General features: G+C 40.4%; 1 long non-coding RNA gene across 5 annotated transcripts in view; it reads right to left on the bottom strand.

Annotated features, from left to right (window-relative positions):
* LOC147356879 (uncharacterized) overlaps positions 1-23,645 on the bottom strand; it is a 68,283-nt gene extending 44,638 nt beyond the window's left edge. For 3 of the 5 annotated variants that reach the window (XR_015142812.1, XR_015142811.1, XR_015142813.1), the window contains exon 1: positions 23,500-23,636. This is a non-coding gene — a long non-coding RNA (uncharacterized LOC147356879). Of the gene's footprint in view, positions 1-23,499 lie in introns of all 5 variants that reach the window. The other 2 variants (XR_015142814.1, XR_015142815.1) reach the window with 1 other exon arrangement.
* Positions 23,646-24,857: the final 1,212 nt, after the last annotated feature.

The following is a 24,857-nucleotide window of genomic DNA, read 5'->3' as shown; positions in this document are numbered from 1 at the left end:
AAACTTCCCCCAGACCTAGATGGATTGCCTACTTTTGCCCTTGACTCCATCCAGTACCCTTTCCAGTTGCTGTCCTCCAACCCAACCCAAGCCTCAACATCGCTTTAAAAAACAAAATAAACCCCCAAACCTGACCTTCCCCTTGTTAAAATGGTAGCTGTCCTGAGAGCTTTCCCAGTGGTCTGTGTTGATGCAGAAGTGAAGCTTTGAACTCCATCACTGACTGTTGACTCTTAACCAGCTTACCGTGGGCCCTGTCAGGAACTCGACACCTTACCACCCCTATGGCACCTCTAGGTGGCTTTGTGCTTGCCCCACCTGTGTAGACACACCTGTATACAGGGCAAACCCCAGAGCACCCTGCAGTTTTAAATACTAACTAAAAGAAGCCCTAGTTACAAACTCAGAGTTGAAGGCACTGCCTTTAAAGTCTCTGGAAATACCCAGTATATCTCCTTCACTGTGAAGGGGCCATCACCACAGCCTCAGGTAAGCTTCCAGGGGAATCTTTTAAAGTCCATTCATCCTTGAGCCTTCAAGTTCTGTCCCAGCCATTTGGGAGCTATAGGTAAACCTATGGGACCAGTCGAAGGATGAGGAGGGGAGAGTGGGTTAAATGAAGGCATGATTTTCTTGTCATCCAACCAAAGGCAGTTTGTTTTACAAAAGAAGCCTTTGCCTAGGGAAATCATTATCATTTAATTCCAATTTATTCTTTAAAATACCTTCTGTCTACACTCATCTATTTCTTTCCTTGTGGTAAGTTGCAGTGAGAGAAGAGCTAAGAGTTCAGAGGTCTGGGTAAACGTGCAAAAAAGTTCAGAGAGCATCTAAATGCTGTCTGATGACCTGGTCAAGAAATTTGACCAGGGAACCTCAGGAGAACTGTGCATCAGACACTCCTGGCTACAAATTCTACTTTTCCTTAATGATAACCATTCACCCATTTCATGTCAGGCAGGAAATTAGAGCAAAAGGATTTCTGGCAACTCCAGAAAGCCTTTCTCCCAGTAAATAGAGTGGTGGGAGGGCAAAGGATGATGGGTAGTTGGACTCTACCCATGGGGAGACACAGAGACAGAGGTCCAGACCTGGGTTCCAATCTTCACTACCCAGGGTTCCAGTCATGCAGGGTCCCCCACACCCTACCTCTAGACTCACAAAAGCTGGAATTCCATGCCTCAGCTTATCATTGTCCACTTAGGGGACCCACAGCTAGGAAAAGATCTTGTGTCTAAGAAGGAATGGGTAGGAAATAGATTCAATTACTCAAAAAATATAAGAATCCCTACCATTTACAAGACACTGTGTTGGATATTATGAGAGATGTTTACAAGATCTAAAACTCTATAGTGTATACTGCTGCTGCTGCTAAGTCACTTTAGTCGTGTCCGACTCTGTGCGATCCCAGAGATGGCAGCCCACCAGGCTCCCCCGTCCCTGGGATTCTCCAGGCAAGAACACTGGAGTGGGTTGCCATTTCCTTCTCCAATGCAGGAAAGTGAAAAGTGAAAGTGAAGTCGCTCAGTCGTGTCCGACTCTTAGCGACCCCATGGACTGCAGCCTACCAGGCTCCTCCGTCCATGGGAGTTTCTAGGCAAGAGTACTGGAGTGGGGTGCCATTGTCTTCTCTGCTATAGTGTATAGGGAGGGCTTAATACCAATAAGAAGCTGTGGTACTAAGCCATATCCATGGGTTTCCCATATGGTACTAGTGGTAATGAATCCACCTGCCAATGCAGGAGACAGGGGTTTGATCCCTGTGTTGGGAAGATCCCCTGGAGAAGGAAATGGCAACCCACTCGAGTATCCTTGCCTGGGAAATCCCATGGACAAAGGATCGGACGCAACTAAGCAACTAAGCACTGAGCAACTAAGCACACACAAGCCATATACATAAGTAATTACAGTTGCTCAATGAGGTAGGGGGAAAAATTAACTTATTCTGTGAACACCTGGGTTTGGGTCCAAGGTAGTGATGATGAGTTATGTCACTGCAGCATGCCCCACAACATATCTCAGCCTTGGTTTCCCATAAGTAGAAATGGAGATAAAAGGGCCTTTCCCTTAGGATTTTGATGAGTATTAAATGAGGAAAGGCATGGAGACCACCTGGCCACAGATTGATACCATTAGGTGTTTTCCTGACATTGCTATTTCACCCAATGAGCTAAGCAATGTCTCTTTAGAGTCATTCATAATCTCTGAAGAGGGAAAACCTCATTTACTTTCCTGACCCAGGCATGTCCCAAAGTAGCCTGCCCGACTCCTCTGTCCATGTAATTTCCCAGGAAAGAATACTGGAGTGGGCTGCCATTTCCTTCTCCAGGGGATCTTCCTGGATCAGGGATCGAACCCACGTCTCTTGCATTGGCAGACGGATTCTTTACCACTGAGCCACCAGGGAAGCTCAATGTATTTTACTCATGTTTATTGAGCATTTAATGTATGCTGTGTTAAGTTCTCTTCAGATATCACCTCATTTAATCTTTATATCACAGGAAGAAGGTACTTTGTAAATTCTCAATTTACAGGTGAAGCACCTAAAGAACAGAGGGGTTAAGGAACACCCCTAAATGTATACACATTTGATCCAAACCAGGGCCTTTCTGAGTCAGGAGCCTGTGCTATTAGCCACCACCTATTTGCTTCTCCAAGGCTTCACACTCAGGACAGCAATAAGTCTCAGAAGTTTTCTCCCATCAATGGTGGGGTTGGCCTCACTCAGTGCTGAAAATGCCAGAAACACCGAACTACCCCAGGACCAGGACTGGGGTTAGCAAAGGTATGATTTAATGCCTGGGATTGATGATACAGTGGAAAACTGGGACTAGTTAGCAAGGAGGTACACACGAGATACCTTCCTGCGAAATGTGTGAGAATTTAGGAGAGTCAGTCTGAGATGCAGTTTTCAGAAACCATGATTCAGTGGACATTTCATTCCAAATGCTTTGAAGAAGCCCAGTCACTAAGTGGCTGCTTTAACTTTCTACTCCTTAAACCCAGACTTTTTCATTTGAGTTTAGTCTTTTCTGCAGGCAGACCTTGTGGCTGTTTCCATTGTTTTGTTAATCGCTCGATTCTTTTTTTTTTTTTTAATTTTATTTTACTTTTAAACTTTACATAATTGTATTAGTTTTGCCAAATATCAAAATGAATCCGCCACAGGTATACATGTGTTCCCCATCCTGAACCCTCCTCCCTCCTCCCTCCCCATACCATCCCTCTGGGCCATCCCAGTGCACCAGCCCCAAGCATCCAGTATCGTACATTGAACCTGGACTGGCAACTCGTTTCTTACATGATATTTTACATGTTTCAATGTCATTCTCTCAAATCTTCCCACCCTCTCCCTCTCCCACAGAGTCCATAAGACTGTTCTGTACATCAGTGTCTCTTTTGCTGTCTCGTACACCGGGTTAAAAAGAATACATTTGAATCAGTTCTAATGAGGTGGATGAAACTGGAGCCTATTATACAGAGTGAAGTAAGCCAGAAGGACAAACATAAATACAGTATACTAACGCTCGATTCTTTATAAGTCAATTCTCAGTCCACTTTTTTTACTCTGTTTCGAAGACCTGTGATAATGACATTGGGAGTGTTTCTTTAGCCCAGAAGTGGGAAGTTGCAGGTGAGAAAATAGCATGATCTCTCATTCTAGTTGGGAAAAGAATTCTAAGAACTGCATTACCATTTTCTGATACACAGGGCAGAACCTGTAAATTTTTACAATTTTAGTTCTGAAGGGGGTCAGCAAACAATGGCCCTAGGCCAAATACAATCTGCAGGCTACATTATAAATAAAGTTTTATTGGGACACAGCCATGCCCATTTGTTTATGTGTTGTCTCTGGCTGCCTCCAAGCTACAGTGGCAGAGATGAATCACTATTACAGACATCAAATGGTCCACAAAGCCTAAAATTTTTACTACTTGGCCTTTTGCAGAAAAAAGTTGCCAACTCCTACTCTAATTTACTCTTTCCATTTCCATTGCTTGGACTTTTCCCGAGATGTAATAAGATATGTATATTTAGTCTTCATCCTAGTTCCTGACACAGAACTTCTAAAACCCTTGTCATTTCCTGAGTGAGCATGTGACTACATCTTTTGTCCTAATATTTGGTTCTTGACTCTCATTCCTAATGTAGAGCTCCAAAAACCTTTGTGATTTCCTGAGTGATGGTGGTGTTAGGAACATGTGACACAGAGCTCCTAAACCCCTTGGAATTTCCGAGTGATAGGAGCATCATTTGTTCTAATAAAGCAACTCTTTGTGGGATCCTGGGTGGGTACTCATTGCTAGAAAGATCAAGTCATGATTAGAAGCTTGGAATTTTCTATTTTACCTACAACCCCCACCCCAGCCTCTAGAGAGAAGAGGGAATGGGAAATGAATTAATAGACCATACATACCTCATGAAGCCTCCATAAAAACCTCTAAAGTATGGGATTCAGAGAGCTTCTGGGTTGGTGAACACAACTGTGTGTTGGGAAGGTGGTGCACCCCAACTCCATGGGAACAGGAGTTCCTGTGCTTGGGCCCCCAAGGGCTCACCCTATGTGTCTCTTCATGGAGCTGCTCATCTGAATCCTTTGTCATGTTGCTGCTGTTTAATCACTAAGTCATGTCTGACTGTTTTGTGACCCCATGGACTGTAGCTCACCAGGCTCCTCAGTCCATAGGATTTTCCAGGTAAGAATACTGGAGTGGGTTGCCATCTCTTTCTCCAGGGGATCTTCCTGACCCAGGGATTGAACCCACGTCTCCTGCAATGCAGGCAGATTCTTTACCACTGAGCCACCAGGAAAGTCCATCCTTTATCATAACCCTTGTAATAAACCAGGAAACATGTGTAAATGTTTCCCTGAGTTTTTTGAGTCATTCCAGGAAATTATCAGACCCAAGGTGGAGGGTTATGGGAAATCATGACCTTGCAGCCAAGTCAGACAGAAGTGCAAGTAGCCTAGGGACCCATTACTCGTGATTGCCATCTGAAATGAGGGCACTATTGTGGGACTGAGCCTTGAAACCTGTGGAATCGGGTGCAAACTCTGGTAATTAGTGTCAAAATTGTATTAAATTAAGGGACACCTAGTTAGGGTCCATAGGGTAGGAAAATGTATTGGTGTGGAGTAGGTGTGGGTGTTGGACTGTGAAGAAGGCTGAGCGCCGAAGAATGGATGCTTTTGAACTGTGGTGTTGGAGAAGACTCTTGAGAGTCCCTTGGACTGCAAGGAGATCCAACCAGTCCATTCTGAAGGAGATCAGCCCTGGGATTTCTTTGGAAGGAATGATGCTAAAGCTGAAACTCCAGTACTTTGGCCACCTCATGTGAAGAGTTGACTCACTGGAAAACACTGATGCTGGGAGGGATTGGGGGCAGGAGGAGAAGGGGACAACGGAGGATGAGATGGCTGGATGGCATCACTGACTCGATGGACGTGAGTCTGAGTGAACTCCGGGAGTTGGTGATGGACAGGGAGGCCTGGCATGCTGCGATTCATTGGGTCGCAAAGAGTCAGACACGACTGAGTGACTGAACTGAACTGAGATGTGGGTGTTGATATCTGTGCTCTCTGATCACATTCATTGGCTCAATGTCCCCAAATCTGGGTAAAGAGGAAGAGCAGAGAAGGGCAAGGGTAAAAGAGGGAAGAATAAGAAAGGAACAGAGCAATCATGGAGGAGAAATAATAATAAAAACCAAGATATGAGATCAAGTGAGCAGAGGTGGTAGAAAATGGTCCCCTGCATTCATCTTAGTTGTTCTATCCCTCAACAGGTTCTTTCAGCTCCAAAGTTAGGGTCAGCTCTCCTATTGGTCAAGCAGGCATTTTCTGCCCTTTCCCTTCTCTGCTGTATGTCTTTTCTTCCTCACCCCTACTTCCATCCTTCCTGCTCAACTCCCCTTAACTTCCTTTTTTTCTTAATTGGAGCAAAACTGCTTTACAGTGTTGTGTTGGTTTATGCCTTTGAACAACAATGTGAATCTGTCATAATTTTATGTATATGTATATACATATCCCCTCCCTCTCAAGCCTCCCTCGCTCCCCCTAGGTCATCACAGAGCACCAGGCTGGGCTCCCTGTGCTATACAGCAGCTTCCTACTAGCCATCTATTTCACACATGGTAGTGTATATATGTCAATGCTACTTTCTCAATTCTATCCTCTTCCTTTTTTCTCTTTGTTGCCCCACTTTCTATGCCTCCTTCCCGGTATTAACCCACAAAGGATCTTGCACCTCAAGGAAGGAACTCGGTGAGAAGGGGCTGCTTTCTACTGCAGGTCACCATGGAACCAGTGCCTGAGAGCCCCAGACTAGATGCAGACTCTGTGCTGCATCTGGGAAAAGCAACTGAGCTTTCTTTGAGGAAGATTGTGTACACATGCACACATACATACACATGCCCAGCAGCATGAAATGAAATGTGGAAATGAAATAAAGCATGCCCACCAGCTCAAACCCTTTCTTTTGACTGCACACATCAGGCTCTGGGCTGCTGGCTCAAGGGAACAATGTCAGGGTACAGGGCATTTAACATGATTCCTCTGCGGGGAGTTCCAAACTATCATAATCAAATTCAGAGAAGCCTGATGTCATGCTAGTGGCAGTGGAATAACCCATACGCTGTGGGCTAACCATGTTACATCAATTTTCATTGCATGTAATTACATTTGTGGAGACAGAAGGGGATGACTTGATGAGGCCCCATCAGTAATAACAGCCTAGAGAAGGGACTTTTGCTGGAGTTAATGGGTGCCCTTGAATGGATGATGCAAACACACACTCTACAAAATGAATCAGTTGCCAGCCATTGGTTCATTCTCACTGATGTTTGAAATTATCCATCCGTTTACCTCCTTTCCATTTTCCTGCTAGTGTCTCGGTTCAGTTCCAGTTGCCTCAATCCTAGACTGTTCTCATAGTCTTCCAAATAATTTCCAGTCCTCTTGGGACTTTCCTTTCCTACCCTGTCTGTTATATATATATATATATATATATATATATATATATATATATATATATATATATAATTATATATAAGTATTGAGTTGAGTTATATATATAATATATTATATATATATAATTATATATTATATATACTCAGTTGCTCAGTCATGTCTGACTCTTTTGTGACCCCATGTACTGTAGCCCGCCAGGTTCCTCTGTCCATGGTATTTTCCAGGCAAAAATACTGGAGTGGGTTATCGTTTCCTCTTCCAGGGGATATTCCCGACCCTGGGAATATTGGCAAGCAGATTCTTTACCACTGAGCTACCTGGGAAGCCCCCAGATTGAATCTTGTCCTTTAAAGGCAGATTGTCATAAAGAAAAATCTCATCCTATCATTATATAATCCCTTTACTCAACTACAGAAAATGACTCATTCTCCTCCTGCTGGCACTCAAAGCTCTCAGCACCTTGCCCTGAGACCATCCTTCCCGATGCATTTCCCACTGCTTTCACAGGTGGACCCTGCATTCTGCCCATAAAGGCCCCCTAATTATTCCCTGAACATGTCTCATGTTGAATTATGATCGTGACTTAAAAAAAAAAATCTAACTACAGTTCTGATACGCCTGCCTACTTAATCTTCTGTATCCAGGCTTCTATTATCTTATCTCTGAAGTCTCTTTCTTATTATTCCCTCAAAAAATGATGTCACCCTCTTCTGAATACCTAGGACACTCTGCTGGGACTGATCCTTGTAAATAAGGCCAACAACTGTGTACATGTTGATCTATACTTCCAAACTATCAGCTCCTTGAAGGCAGGGTTAGTTTATATTTTAGTCACCTTTTGTCTCCCACAGTATTTTACATGGAGTAAAAACTGAATAAATAAACCATTTTTATATGCTGAACAAGTAAATACAAGTGTCTACGGAGTTCATATAATAAACTGGATGACAAAGAAATAGAACTCCACAAAGAAAACATAAATTACACATATGACCCAAATCTAACTGTTTGGGGAATAAAATAACAGCAGGAAGTTGTTAGAAGCTTATGAATGGAACCAGAGGTAAAAAGACAATGTTGGTTCCATATATATGTGTTAATATACAATATTTGTTTATCTCTTTCTGACTTACTTCACTCTGTATGATATTCTTTAGATCTATCCAGTTCAGTTCAGTCGCTCAGTCGTGTCCGACTCTTTGTGACCCCATGGACTGCAGCACGCCAGCCTTCCTGTCCATCACCAACTCCCAGAGTTCACTCAGACTCACATCTATCGAGTCAGTGATGCCATCCAGCCATCTCATCCTCTGTCATCCCCTTCTCCTCCTGCCTTCAATCTTTCCTAGCATCAGAATCTTTTCAAATGAGTCAGCTCTTCACATCAGGTAGCCAAAGTATTGGAGTTTCAGCTTCAGCATCAGTCCTTCCAAAGAATATTCAGGACAGATTTCCTTTAGGATGGACTGGTTGGATCTCCTTGTAGTCCAACAGACTCTCCGGAGGCTTCTCCAGCATCACAGATCAAAAGCATCAATTCTTCAGCACTCAGTTTTCTTTATAGTCCAACTCTCACATCCATACACGACTACTGGGAAAACCACAGCCTTAGATACATGGACCTTTGTTGGCTAAGTAATGTCTCTGCTTTTTAATATGCTGCCTAGGCTAGTCATAACTTTTCTTCCAAGGAGTAAGCGCCTTTTAATTTCATGGCTGAAATCACCATCTGCAGTGATTTTGGAGCCCCCCAAAATAAAGTCTCTCACTGTTTCCACTGTTCCCCATCTATTTGCCATGAAGTGATGGGACTAGATCCCATGATCTTAGTTTTCTGAATGTTGAGCTTTGAGCCAACTTTTGCACTCTCCTCTTTCACTTTTATCAGGAGGGTCTTTAGTTCTTCTTCACTTTCTGCCATAAGGGTGGTGTCATCTGCATATCTGAGGTTATTGATATTTTTCCTGGCAATCTTGATTCCAGCCTGTGCTTCTTCCAGCCCAGCATTTCTCATGATGTACTCTGCGTATAAGTTAAATAAGCAGGGTGACAATATACAGCCTTGACATACTTCTTTTCCTATTTGGAACCAATCTGTTGTTCAATGCCCAGTTCTAACTGTTGCTTCCTGACCTGCATACAGATTTCTCAAGAGGCAGGTCAGGTGGTCTGGTATTCCCATCTCTTTCTGAATTTTCCACAGTTTGTTGTGATCTACACAGTCAAAGGCTTTGGCATAGTCAATAAAGCAGAAATAGATGTTTTTCTGGAACTCTCTTGCTTTACCCACACCTAGATCTACCCATTGGAAACAGTGGAAACAGTGTCAGACTTTATTTTTTGGGCTCCAAAATCACAGCAGATGGTGATTGCAGCCATGAAATTAAAAGGCACTTACTCCTTGGAAGAAAAGTTATGTCTAATCTAGATAGCATATTCAAAAGCAGAGACATTACTTTGCTAACAAAGGTCCGTCTAGTCAAGACTATGGTTTTTCCTGGGGTCATGTATGGATGTGAGAGTTGGACTGTGAAGAAGGCTGAGGGCTGAAGAATTCCTGCTTTTGAACTGTGGTGTTGGAGAAGACTCTTGAGAGTCCCTTGGACTGCAAGGAGATTCAACTACTCCATTTTAAAGGAGATCAGTCCTGGGTGTTCTTTGGAAGGACTGATGCTAAAGCTGAAACTCCAATACTTTGGCCACCTCATGTGAAGAGTTGACTCATTGGAAAAGACTGATGCTGGGGGGGATTGGGGGCAGGAGGAGAAGGGGACAACAGAGGATGAGATGGCTGGATGGCATCACCGACTCCATAGACATGAGTTTGGGTGAACTCTGGGAGTTAGTGATGACAGGGAGACCTGGCGTGCTGCAATTCATGGGGTCGCAAAGAGTCAGACATGACTGAGTGACTGAACTGAACTGAGATCTACTCACATCTTTACAAATGAGCCAATTTCATTGCTTTTTATGGATGAATAATATTCCATTGTGTATAACTACCACATCTTCTTTATCCATTCCTCTGTTGATGGACATTTAAGACTCTAGATAATGCAAAGCAGAAATAGAGACACAGATGTAGAGAACAAATACATGGATAACAAGGTGGAAGAGGGAGTGAGAGAAATTGGTAGATTGGGGTTGACACATATACAGTATTGAAACTAGATGTAAAATAGATAATTAATCCATCCTAAACGAGATCAGTCCTGGGTGTTCATTGGAAGGACTGATGTTGAAGCTGAAACTCCAATACTTGGGCCACCGGGATATGAAGAGCTGAGCCATTTGAAAAGCCCTGATGCAGAGAAAGATTGAGGGAAGGAGGAGAAGGGGATAACAGAGGATAAGATGGTTGGATGGCATCAGCAACTCAATGGACGTGGGTTTGGGTGAACTCCGGGAGTTGATGATGGACAGGGAGGCCTGGCATGCTGTGATTAATGGGATTGAAAAGAATTGGGCTCGACTAAGTGACTGAACTGAACTGAATGAGAATAATTCATACAGCACAGGGAACTCTACTTAATGCACTGAAGTCCAAAAGGGAGGGGATATATGTATATCTATGGCTGATTCATTTTGTTGTACAGTAGAAACTAATACAACATTGTAAAGCTTCTATAATCCAATAAAAATTACTTTTTAAAAAGACAATGTTTGAGAATGCTTTGGGACCAAATGGAGATTTGGACTATGTCAGAATGGAAAAGAAATGAACCTATTCTGTGCTGAATGCTGTGCCCTCACTTTCCTGGGAAACACTTCATTCACTTCTTATACCCACCTAATACTACACACAAAACACGTGCCTAAGGTGACTCAGCTTTAAAGGGGCAGAGTTAGGGCTCAATTCAGGCCTCCCAGTCTCCCTAGCCCACACTGTTTCCACGCCATTCTGCTCCCTGTGCAGGTGCATGGGTGGGGCAGGGCAGGACTGCAGCTGGGTAGAAGCTGATGGGGTGACACAGTGGTGTAGGAGAGTTGTGAGGCAGAGGGAATAAGCAAGAGGAGCAGAGGAAGCAGTGAGGGGGTGGTGGATTAGTCAGAAGGTCCTGGGGTGAAGGGGAAGGGCTGCGGATTGCAGTCCAGGAAGGCTGAGGGGGACTTGGGGCAGCAGTGTCTCACTCAGAGTGGAGGGTACTCTCTTTAGAGCTGAAGGCTATGAAAGAAACAGGATTGGAATGGAAGGACTGTGGTGAACCCAGAAAAGTCTTGGATTGTGGGATGCTGTGCTCTGCAGAAGAGGAGGGATGTAGGTGGAGGCCCTAGACAAGAAAGTCATCCTGCTAAGAGGCTCGCCCATCCAGTGGGCAGAGTTGGCTGTGCATGTCACGTGTGTTTGGAGGGGAGGTGGTGTTGGGAGAGTGTTTTCCAAAAGAAAGCCTTTGATTTACTGCTGCCCCAGTGGGAGTTATTTACGGTTATCAATCCCACAGCTGGTAGGAAGGAAGCCAAGAATCATTGTGCAATTGGGGAATTCTCTTTTGTTCAAAGTGCCCATTTGACTGAGCTAGATATTGAATTAATCTAGTCAAGAAACCACTTGAAACAACTTAAGTTGTTTTAAACAAATAGACTTATGGCCTATGTATTACATTTTTTGTCTTTATTTCATTTTTTGGTCTTTTTTTTTTTAATTTAAGTATAGTTGATTTACAGTGCTGTCTTACTGTCAGGTGTACAGCAGAGATTTTTAGTTATATACAAATCTATTCTTTTTTAAAGTTTTATTTTATTTTTTAACTTTACAATCAAATCTATTCTTTTTCAGATTCTTTTCCCTTATAGTTTATTACAAGATGTTAAATATGGAGGGGGAGGAGCTAAGATGGCAGAGGAATAGGATGGGGAGACCACTTTCTCCCCCACAAATTCATTTAAAAAACATTTAAACGCCAAGTAAATTACACAAAACAACTTCTGAGTGCCGGCAGAGGACTTCAGGCACCCAGAAAAGCAACCCATTGTCTTTGAAAGGAGAGAGAAGAAATGCAGCTCCACCCACCAGAACACCAACACAAGCTTCCCTAACCAAGAAACCTTGACAATCCACCTGTACAAACCCACACAGAGCGAGGAAACTCCACAGTAAAGAGAACTCCACAAACTGCCAGAATACAGAAAGGACACCCCAAACTCAGCAATATAAACAAGATGAAGAGACAGAGGAATACCCAGCAGGTAAAGGAACAGTATAAATGCCCACCAAACCAAACAAAAGAGGAAGAGATAGGGAATCTACCTGATAAAGAATTCCGAATAACGATAGTGAAATTGATCCAAAATCTTGAAATCAAAATGGAATCACAGATAAATAGCCCGAAGACAAGGATTGAGAAGATGCAAGAAAGGTTTAACAAGGACCTAGAAGAAATAAAAAAGAGTCAATATATAATGAATAATGCAATAAATGAGATCAAAAACACTCTGGAGGCAACAAATAGTAGAATAACAGAGGCAGAAGATAGGATTAGTGAATTAGAAGATAGAATGGTAGAAATAAATGAATCAGAGAGGACAAAAGAAAAACGAATTAAAAGAAATGAGGACAATTTCAGAGACCTCCAGGACAGTATTAAACGCTACAACATTCGAATCATAGGAGTTCCAGAAGAAGAAGACAAAAAGAAAGACCATGAGAAAATACTTGAGGAGATAATAGTTGAAAACTTCCCTAAAATGGGGAAGAAAATAATCACTCAAGTCCAAAAAACCCAGAGAGTCCCAAACAGGATAAACCCAAGGCAAAACACCCCAAGACACATATTAATCAAATTAACAAAGATCAAACACAAAGAACAAATATTAAAAGCAGCAAGGGAAAAATAACAAATAACACACAAGGGAATTCCCATTAGGATAACAGCTGATCTTTCAATAGAAACTCTTGAAGCCAGGAGGGAATGGCAAGACATACTTAAAATGATGAAAGAAAATAACCTACAGCCCAGATTATTGTACCCAGCAAGGATCTCATTCAAATATGAAGGAGAAATCAATAGCTTTACAGACAAGCAAAAGCTGAGAGAATTCAGCACCACCAAACCAGCTCTCCAACAAATACTAAAGGATAGTCTCTAGATAGGAAACACAAAAGGGTGTATAAACTCGAACCCAAAGCAATAAAGTAAATGGCAATGGGATCATACTTATCAATAACTACCTTAAATGTAAATGGGTTGAATGCCCCAACCAAAAGACAAAGACTGGCTGAATGGATACAAAAACAAGACCCCTACATAAGTTGTCTACAAGAGACCCACCTCAAAACAGGGGACACATACAGACTGAAAGTGAAGGGCTGGAAAAAGATTTTCCATGCAAATAGGGACCAAAAGAAAGCAGGAGTACAATACTCATATCAGATAAAATAGACTTTAAAACAAAGGCTGTGAAAAGAGACAAAGAAGGTCACTACATAATGATCAAAGCATCAATCCAAGAAGAAGATATAACAATTATAAATATAGATGCACCCAACATAGGAGCACTGCAATATGTAAGACAAATGCTAATGAGTATGAAAGGAGAAATTAACAATAACACAATAATAGTGGGAGACTTTAATACCCCACTCACACCCATGGATAGATCAACTAAACAGAAAATTAACAAGGAAACAAACTTTAAATGATACAATAGACCAGTTAGACCTAATTGATATCTATAGGACATTTCATCCCAAAACAATGAATTTCACCTTTTTCTCAAGCGCACATGGAACCTTCTCCAGGATAGATCACATCCTGGGCCATAAAGCTAGCCTTGGTAAATTCAAAAAAATTGAAGTCATTCCAAGCATCTTTTCTTTTTTTTTTTTAATTTTATTTTCTTTTTGAACTTTACATAATTGTATTAGTTTTGCCAAATATCAAAATGAATCCGCCACAGGTATACATGTGTTCCCCCTCCTGAACCCTCCTCCCTCCTCCCTCCCCATACCATCCCTCTGGGTCGTCCCAGTGCACTAGCCCCAAGCATCCAGTATCGTGCATTGAACCTGGACTGGCATCTCATTTCATACATGATATTTTACATGTTTCAATGCCATTCTTTTCTGACCACAATTCAGTAAGATTAGATCTCAATTACAGGAGAAAAACTATTAAAAATTCCAACATATGGAGGCTGAACAACACGCTGCTGAATAACCAACAAATCACAGAAGAAATCAAAAAATAAATCAAAATTTGCATAGAAACGAATGAAAATGGAAACACAACAACCCAAAACCTGTGGGACACTGTAAAAGCAGTCCTAAGGGGAAAATTCATAGCAATACAGGCATACCTCAAGAAACAGGAAAAAAGTCAAATAAATAACCTAACTCTACACCTAAAGCAACTAGAAAAGGAAAAAATGAAGAACTCCAGGGTTAGTAGAAGGAAAGAAATCTTAAAAATTAGGGCAGAAATAAATGCAAAAGAAACAAAAGAGACCATAGCAAAAATCAACAAAGCCAAAAGCTGGTTCTTTGAAAGGATAAATAAAATTGACAAACCGTTAGCCAGACTCATCAAGAAACAAGGGAGAAAAATCACATCAATAAAATTAGAAATGAAAATGGAGAGATCAAAACAGACAACACAGAAATGCAAAGGATCATAAGAGACTACTATCAACAATTATATGCCAATAAAATGGACAACGTGGAAGAAATGGACAAATTCTTAGAAAAGTACAACTTTCCAAAACTCGACCAGGAAGAAATAGAAAATATTAACAGACCCATCACAAGCACAGAAATTGAAACTGTAATCAGAAATCTTCCAGCAAACAAAAGCCAGGTCCATATGGCTTCACAGCTGAATTCTACCAAAAATTTAGAGAAGAGCTAACACCTATCCTACTCAAACTCTTCCAGAAAATTGCAGAGGAAGGTAAACTTCCAAACTCATTCTATGAGGCCACCATCACCCTAATACCAAAACCTGACAAAGATCCCACAAAAAAAGAAAACTACAGGCCAATATCACTGATGAACATAGATGCAAAAATACTTGACAAAATTCTAGCAATCAGAATCCAACAACATATTAAAAAGAACATACACCATGACCAAGTGGGCTTTATCCCAGGGATGCAAGGATTCTTCAATATCCGCAACTCAATCAGTGTAATACACCACATTAACAAATTGAAAAATAAAAACCATATGATTATCTCAATAGATGCAGAGAAAGCCTTTGACAAAATTCAACATCCATTTATGATTAAAAAAAAACTCTCCAGAGAGCAGGAATAGAAGGAACATACCTCAACATAATAAAAGCTATATATGACAAACCCACAGCAAACATTATCCTCAATGGTGAAAAATTGAAAGCATTTCCTCTAAAGTCAGGAACAAGACAAGGGTGCCCACTTTCACCATTACTATTCAACATAGTTTTGGAAGTTTTGGCCACAGCAATCAGAGCAGAAAAAGAAATAAAAGGAATCCAAATTGGAAAAGAAGAAGAAAAACTCTCACTGTTTGCAGATGACATGATCCTCTACATAGAAAACCCTAAAGACTCCACCAGAAAATTACTAGAACTAATCAATGAATATAGTAAAGTTGCAGGATATAAAATCAACACACAGAAATCCCTTGCATTCCTATACACTAATAATGAGACAACAGAAAGAGTAATTAAGGAAACAATTCCATTCACCATTGCAATGGAAAGAATAAAATACTTAGGAATATATCTACCTAAAGAAACTAAAGACCTATATATAGAAAACTATAAAACGCTGGTGAAAGAAATCAAAGAGGACACTAATAGATGGAGAAATATACCATGTTCATGGATTGGAAGAATCAATATAGTGAAAATGAGTACACTACCCAAAGCAATTTATAGATTCAATGCCATCCCTATCAAGCTACCAACGGTATTCTTCACTGAGCTAGAACAAATAATTTCAAAATTTGTATGGAAATACAAAAAACCTCGAATAGCCAAAGCGATCTTGAGAAAGAAGAATGGAACTGGAGGAATCAACCTACCTGACTTCAGGCTCTACTACAAAGCCACAGTCATCAGACAGTATGGTACTGGCACAAAGACAGAAATATAGATCAATGGAACAAAATAGAAAGCCCAGAGATAAATCCACGCACATATGGACACCTTTTCTTTGACAAAGGAGGCAAGAATACACAATGGATTAAAGACAATCTCTTTAACAAGTGGTGCTGGGAAAACTGGTCAACCACTTGTAAAAGAATGAAACTAGAATACTGTCTAACACCATACACAAAAATAAACTCAAAACGGACTAAAGATCTAAACGTAAGACCAGAAACTATAAAACTCCTAGAGGAGAACATAGGCCAAACACTCTCCGACATACATCACAGCAGGATCCTCTATGACCCACCTCCCTGAATATTGGAAATAAAAGCAAAAATAAACAAATGGGACCTAATTAACCTTAAAAGCTTCTGCACATCAAAGGAAACTATAAGCAAGGTGAAAAGATAGCCTTGAGAATGGGAGAGAATAATAGCAAATGAAGCAACTGACAAACAACTAATCTCAAAAATATACAAGCAACTCCTACAGCTCAATTCCAGAAAAATAAATGACCCAATCAAAAAACGGGCCAAAGAACTAAGTAGACATTTCTCCAAAGAAGACATACAGATGGCTAACAAACACATGAAAAGATGCTCAACATCACTCATTATCAGAGAAATGCAAATCAAGACCACTATGAGGTACCATTTCACACCAGTCAGAATGGCTGCGATCCAAAAGTCTACAAGCAATAAATGCTGGAGAGGGTGTGGAGAAAAGGGAACCCTCTTACACTGTAGGTGGGAATGTAAACTAGTACACCCACTATGGAGAACAGTGTGGAGATTCCTTTAAAAACTGGAAATGGAACTGCCTTATGATCCAGCAATCCCACTGCTGGGCATACACACTGAGGAAACCAGAAGGGAAAGAGACACGTGTACCCCAATGTTCATCGCAGCACTGTTTATAATAGCTAGGACATGGAAGCAACCTAGATGTCCATCAGCAGATGAATGGATAGGAAAGCAGTGGTACATATACACAATGGAGTATTACTCAGCCATTAAAAAGAATACATTTGAATCAGTTCTAATGAGGTGGATGAAACTGGAGCCCTTTATACAGAGTGAAGTAAGCCAGAAAGAAAAACACCAATACAGTATACTAACGCATATATATGGAATTTAGAAAGATGCTAACAATAACCCTGTATACGAGACAGCGGAAGAGACACTGATGTACAGAACAGTCTTATGGACTCTGTGGGAGAGGGAGAGGGTGGGAAGATTTGGGAGAATGGCATTGAAACACATATAATATCATATATGAAACGAGTTGCCAGTCCAGGTTCGATGCACAATACTGGATGCTTGGGGCTGGTGCACTGGGACGACCCAGAGCGATGGTACAGGGAGGGAGGAGGGAGGAGGGTTCAGGATGGGGAACATGTGTATACCTGTGGCGGATTCATGTTGATATATGGTAAAACCAATACAATATTGTAAAGTTTAAAAAAAAAAAAAACTAAAAAAAAAAGATGTTAAATATGGTTCTCTATTCTGTATAGTAGATCCTTGTTTGGGTTATCAATTTTATATATAGTAGTGTATATCTGTTAATCTCAAGCTCCTAATTTATCCCATAGCACTATCAATTTAGCAAGTAAGTAAATAATATATCTGGCATGCAAAATGCAGGTTCTATCACTTCAACTACTACTATGACTGCTACTAACTACTAGTACATATTATTATTATCACCATGATTGCTGTATTTCATTGTATGACTCAATTCATTTCAGTTCAGTCGCTCAATCGTGTCCAACTCTTTGTGACCCCATGAACCACAGCATGCCAGGCCTCCCTGTCCATCACCAAGTTGTGGAGTCCACCCAAACCCATGTCCATTGAGTCGGTGATGCCATCCAACCATCTTATCCTCTGTCGTCCCCTTCTCCTCCTGCCTTCAATCTTTCCCAGCATCAGGGTCTTTTCAAATGAGTCAGCTCTTAGCATCAGGTGGCCAAAGTATTGGAGTTTCAGCTTCAACATCAGTCCTTCCAATGAACACTTAAGACTGATCTCCTTTAGGATGGACTGGTTGGATCTCCTTGCAGTCCAAGGGACTTTCAAGAGTCTTCTCCAACACCACAGTTCAAAAGCATCAGTTCTTCAGTGCTCAGCTTTCTTTATAGTCCAACTCTCACATTCATACATGACCACTTGAAAAACCATAGCCTTGACTATATGGACATTTGTTGGCAAAGTGATGTCTCTGCTTTTGAATATGCTGTCTAGGTTGGTCATAACTTTTCTTCCAAGGAGTAAGTGTCTTTTAATTTCATGGCTGCAATCACTATCTGCAGTGATTTTGGAGCCCAGAAAAATAAAGTCAGCCACTGTTTCCACTGTTTCCCAGTCTATTTCCCATGAAGTCATGGGACTGGATGCCATGATCTTCGTTTTCTGAATGTTGAGCTTTAAGCCAACTTTTTCACTCTCCTCTTTCACTTGCATCCAGGTAACATTTGTTGGAGATCTTCTATTTGGAAGGCATCCATCTGGGGGCTTTATATCCTTACCTGCTAATACTCATTAAAACTTTGCCAGTACATAGTATCATTAGCCTTGTTATGACTGGTCTCCAAAGATTCTTATTAATGACAGATTATTTTGTAGATTGTGCCTGGGAAAGGAGCCTTGTCAGCCCAAAGGGGCCTCCAGGGACAGTGCATGCCCTTTCTGAATCATGTCTTATTTTAGTATCTGAAATTCCAGCGCCTGGCCTTGTGTGTGGAAGGCCTTCATCTTAAGCGGGATGCTAAAGTTGACATTTGTTAGGGACCAGAGTATCCCAGGTGGTGCTAGTGGTAAAGAACCCACCTGAGGATGCAGGAGATGTAAGAGATGCAGAGATCAATCGCTGGGAAGATCCCCTGGAGGAGGGCATGGCAACCCACCCCAGTGTTCTTGCCTGGAGTATTCTCCCATGGAGTATTCTCCCATGGACAGGGGAGACTGGCGGGCTACGGTCCATAGGGTCGCACAGAGTCAGACACAACTGAAGTGACTTAACATGCAGGCCATAGGGGATCCTCTTCTCATCCATTCAATCAATACCACTCCTCCTCCCTCACCAACTCTGCCAGAGGGAAGAAATTAATCCTCACCAGACTAAAGAGTCAGCACAAATGAGATTATATATTTTGATTAAATCACCAATGACTTTTGATTCATACCAGAGACACGTGCTTAGATTACACATGAAAACTACTTGGGTCCAGACTGTGTCCTCCTAGAAAGATGTTAACATAGTTACACTGACCTTGGGGCTATATTCCAGGAAACACTTACATTATTCAATAGAAAATAAAAATAAATAAGAGTTTTTAGACAGAGGTGGTGTCATGAACTATTTGTGGGCTCAGAAGCAGCTCAGAAACCAGCCTTCCTTTTCCCCACTATGTCTCATGTCAGAGGCTAGTTTTACTTTAAAGATCAAAATGTCTTTCATTAGCCTTTACTATCTTTTATGTAAGATGCTGTCTTATCAGGACTATTCTCATTGCTATAGAAATTAAGAAAATAGGAGAATGGTGCTTTAGAATAAAATAACACTAATTATATTTTGAAAAGTGAAGTCGCTCAGTCGTGTATGACTCTTCGCAACCCCAAGGACTGTAGCCCACCAGGCTCCTCCATCCATGGAATTTTCCAGGCAAGACTACTGGAGTAGGTTGCTATTTCCTTCTGCAGGGTATCTTTCCAACCCAGGGATGAAACCTGGGTCTCCCACATTGCAGGCAGACGCTTTACCGTCTGAGCCACCAGCTGCTGCTAAGTTGCTTCAGTGTCCAATTCTGTGTGACCCCAGAGACAGCAGCCCACCAGCCTCCCTCCATCAGGGAAGCCCGGATAGTACTTTGCATTTCATGAAAAAAATCTCATCAAGTCATTTTTTGCCTTGTCAAGATTTTATTAGCGCATCCAATCTCTTCTCCAGAGTTCAAATCTGTGGTTCAAATCTGGCTCACTAAGACTAAACTGATGGATAAAAAGCTAGAAGGTGCACTAATTTAGCTCTTTGTTCATGAATTCTCTCAACCATTGGTTGTACCAAATATCATTTCAACAGTGAGATATTTTACTATTTTCCCCCAATTCAATCCTGTTTTACAAAGCTAAAAATGTGATTGGGTTCCACCACAAAAATAAGTTACATGGAAAGCATCTCAGTAGAAACTTTAGTTAAATTCAATTATTTGGACAGAATAAGACAAAGTCAAATTACAATTTGATTTTTTAAAGCAAAGTGAGATATACATATATAGAGATAATGTTGACCCACTGCGTACGCTGAAAAACCTCCTGCTTCCTGAAGTTGGCAGTGGAATACATTACATAATGATAAAGAATATAATTCAGCAAGAGGAAACAACAATCTTAAATATATATGCATCAAACATAGGAGCATCTTAATACATAAACTCAATATTTACAAACATCAAGAGAGAAATTAGTAGTAATACAATTAGTTCCAAATACCCTCATATCAATGAACAGATCATGCAGACAGAAAATCAATAAGAAAACACGGGCCTTAATGGGCACATTAGACTAGATAAAATTAACAGGTATACAAAGAGCCTTTCAACTCAAAACAGCAGAATACACATTCTCTTTATTAAAAAAAAAAATTCTCCAGAATAGATTATATACTAGGCCACAAAAGAAGTCTCAGTAAATTTAAGAACATAGAAATTATATCATTTCTTTTACCTCCACAATGGTGGGAGACTAGAAAGGAACTACAATAAAAAACTGAAAAACACAAACATTTGGATCTAAGCAACATGCTACTGTACAACCAATGTGCCACTGGAGGGGAAAAAAGACAGAGAGAATAACTTGACACTTGTAGATAAATGAAAATTAAAACAAAATGATCCAAAATCTGTGTCATGTTGTAAAAGCAGTTCTGAGAGGGAGTTTAAAGTGATACAAGTCTATCTCAGAAAACAAAACAAAACAAAATCTCAAACAATCTAATCTCATACCTAAAGAAACTAGAAAAAAGAAGAAGAACAACAACAACAACAAAACCAAAGTTAGTAGAAGAAAATAAATAATAAAGATACAAAAATTAATGAAACAGAGACTTAAAAATAATAGGCTAATAAAATGAAGGGCTGGTTCTTTGAAAAAATAAAGAAAACATAAATCTCTTAGCCAGATTTAACAAGAAAAAGAAAAAGACGATCCAAATAACTAAAATCTGAAATAAAAGAGGAGGAATTACAACTGACACCAGAGAAATATAGAAGATATGAAAGACCACTACAAAAATTATACACCAATAAAATGGACAGCCTAGAATAAATGGATGAATTCCTAGATGTGTACAATCTTGCAAGACTGGGTCAGGATCAAATAGAAAATATGAGCCAGTTATTACCAGTAATGCAGTTGAATTGATAAATTTAAAAACTCCCAACAAAATTCCAGGACCAAATGGCTTCACAGGTGAATTCTATCAGACATTTCAAAGAACTTAACAGCTATTCTTCAACTATTGTAAAAAAATAAAGAAGAAAGAGTGCTTCCAAACTCATTCTCCAAGGGCAGCATCACCTGTTACCAAAATCAAAGACACCACAAAAAAAAAAAGAAAGAAAGAAAATCACAGGTGATATTACTGATGAACATAAATGCATAATTTCTCAATAAGATACTAAAATTCAAATTCACTAATACATTAAAAATGAGTTTTAAATTGAACTTAATACATGGTTGAGTCTATAATTCTACTATTTTCCTTTTTTTTGAAAAATTATAGTTGATTTACAACATTATATTAATTTCAGGTGTACAACATAGAGAGTCAGTATTTTTGCAGATTATATTCCACTATAAGTCATCACAAGATAATGGCTATAATTTCTCTGTGCTATAAATTGTATCATGTTGTTTATCTGCTTTATGCACTGTAGTTTGTATCTGTTAGTCCCATAACCCTGATTTTTCATTCCCCTTTCCTTTTCCCCTGAGGTAACCACATTTTTTTCCATAGCTGTGAATCTGCTTTGTACATATGTTCATTTGTATTATGTTTTAGAATAAACAAGTAATATAAAAAAATACACCATGACTTCAAAACAAAGAGAGGGTGTATATACAACTGATTCACTTTGCCATGCAATAGAAACCAATGCAACATTGTAAACCAACTGTACTCCAATAAAAATTAATTTTAAAAAATGCCATGATCAAAAGAGACATATCCAGGTATGCAAAGATGGTTCAGTACCTGCAAATCAATCGGTATGATACATCATATTAGCAAACTGAAGAATAGAAACCCTATTATCATTTCAATAGGTATATTTCTGAGTATTTACCCAAAGAAAATGAAAACACTAATTCTAAAAGATATATGTATATCAATGTTCATTGCAACATTATTTACATAGACAAGATATTGAAGCAGCCTAAGTGTCCATCAGTAGATGAGTGGATAGGGAAAATGTGGTATACACAAACATATACATATAATAGGATGCTGCTGCTAAGTCACTTCAGTCTTGTCCGACTCTGTGCGACCTCATAGACAGCAGCCCACCAGGCTCCCCTGTCCCTGGGATTCTCCAGGCAAGAACACTGGAGTGGGTTGCCATTTCCTTCTCCAGTGCATGAAAGTGAAAAGTGAAAGTGAAGTCACTCAGCCGTGTCCAACTCTTAGTGACCCCATGGACTGCAGCCCACCAGGCTCCTCCGTCCATGAGATTTTCCAGGCAAGAGTACTGGAGTGGGGTGCCATTGACTTCTCCGATAATAGGATGCTACTCAGCCATAAAAAAGGGATTCTTGCCATTTTTGACAACATGGGTGAATCTAGAGGGTATTATGCTAAGTGAAATGTCAGTCAGAGAAAGACATATACCATATGATCTCACATATGAAATGTAAAAGATAAAATAAACTATATGAAAACAGTCTCATAGATACAAGAACAAACAGATGGCTGCCAGAGGGGAAGAGGAGACAAAATAAATGAAGAGAATTAAGAGGTACAAATCTCCAGTTTTGTAATAAATAAGCCACAGGAATATAATATACAGTGTAAGTACCATTGGTCAGTATTATTGAAACAACTTTGTATGGGGATGGATGATGACTAGACTTACCATGGTGATCATTTCATAATGTATGCAAATGTCAAATCACAGCATTATACACTTAAAACTGACACAATATTGTACATCAACTATATTTCAATTTTTAAAAAGTATTCACTTTTCTTAATGATGCTTAAAAGTTGTTTTTAAAATATTAACATTTAAAATAATATTTTATCATAAATAGTCATGTTCTTTGATGCATTTGTTATACAGCCTTTAAGCTAACTTGTTACTCCATGAATCAAATTCATTGGCCCTCCTACAGTTCAGTGAAAAAGCAAAAAAGAAAACCCAAAGATGAGAAAGGCAGAAAAAAGACAAGTACTCTGGTTTACCTGAAGCTCTGACTTATCTTCAAGGAATTGTACTGTGCCTTGAGGGGTATCTTTCTTCACTCTGTTAAGAAGGCAGCTTGCCACAATTTTATTTCTTCTTGGTTGGGGACTACTGATTCTAAATAGTTTGCTATTCTACGATTGGCGCAGTCTCACCCCCAGCAAAGAGGTAATAAATATAACTATGACAATGATAATAACATTTATATAGTTCCATAACCCTTTGAAATGCATTACCTCATTTGCTGTGCATGATGCATAATAACAACCATGCAATTTATCCTCATGGCTCCCATCAACCGCATATTTGTTAATGCTCAGAGTCTGGCATTATGCGGACCAACTTTCCGATCAAGCAGACCTGAATTAACAGATTGCTCTTTGGTCACCAACTAGCTCTGTGATTTGGGGTCACAGAGCCTTAGTCTCAGTTTCCTGGGTTAGCACCGCATGGTATAGAGCAGTTGCTTTGAATAAAAAACACTATTAAAAGTAAAGCTTCCAGCACAAGAAGCACATATTTTAAGCATTCAGTAACTTAGAACTCTGTTTTCCCTCTTTCCCAATCCAAATATCTGGGGGTAAAAATAGACATATTCCTTTTTCCCTAGTTGTTTTAGGGATTGGCTTCCATAAAAGAATGCTAACGATGCCTGAGAGACCTATGCTCATTTTACTAGGCCAGATGGGAGTCAGGAGCAGAAGACAGGAGTCCTCAGGAGGTGAGAGGCCAGTGGGGTGGGGAGATGGTGTCGGCATGGTGCAAAGTGAATGGGGCCCCTTTGAATGCAGAATAAACCATGTTCAGGCAATAAGGCTGCTGGCTATCAAAACTGATCCGGCAATTAGCAAATACAGATTCTTAAGATCTCCCAGGTTGGTAAGCTCCAAGCTTTAACCACAGACACCTGTAATTAAAGGTTTGGGTGACATGGTTCCAACATAACCTGGTCCAGTAGTTGTCTGGCTATAAACACTCTTTGGATGCAGGGACTAGGTACTCACAGAGCCTCATCCCAGCAGGGAGGAATGATTCAGAAGAGATGACTCACTTAGGTAATTTGTAACAACAGCTATAAACTGCTCAGACTTTTCCCCCCTCCAGCCTCCAACCCCAGTTCTGCTGACACTTTTCTTTTTTGTGTTCTCTGCCCTTCTTTTGGAGAAGGCAATGGCACCGCACTCCAGTACTCTTGCCTGGAACATCCCATGGACGGAGGAGCCTGGTGGGCTGCAGTCCATGGGGTCGCTAAGAGTCAGACACGACTCAGCGACTTCACTTTCGCTTTTCACTTTCATGCATTGGAGAAGGAAATGGCAACCCACTCCAGTGTTCTTGCCTGGAGAATTCCAGGGAC

Source organism: Bos grunniens, chromosome 16, assembly GCF_055505025.1.
Source record: "Bos grunniens cultivar Pamir isolate PY7600 chromosome 16, Bosgru_T2T1.0, whole genome shotgun sequence".
Taxonomy (NCBI): domain Eukaryota; kingdom Metazoa; phylum Chordata; class Mammalia; order Artiodactyla; family Bovidae; genus Bos; species Bos grunniens.
This window is presented reverse-complemented; position numbering and strand designations above follow the sequence as displayed.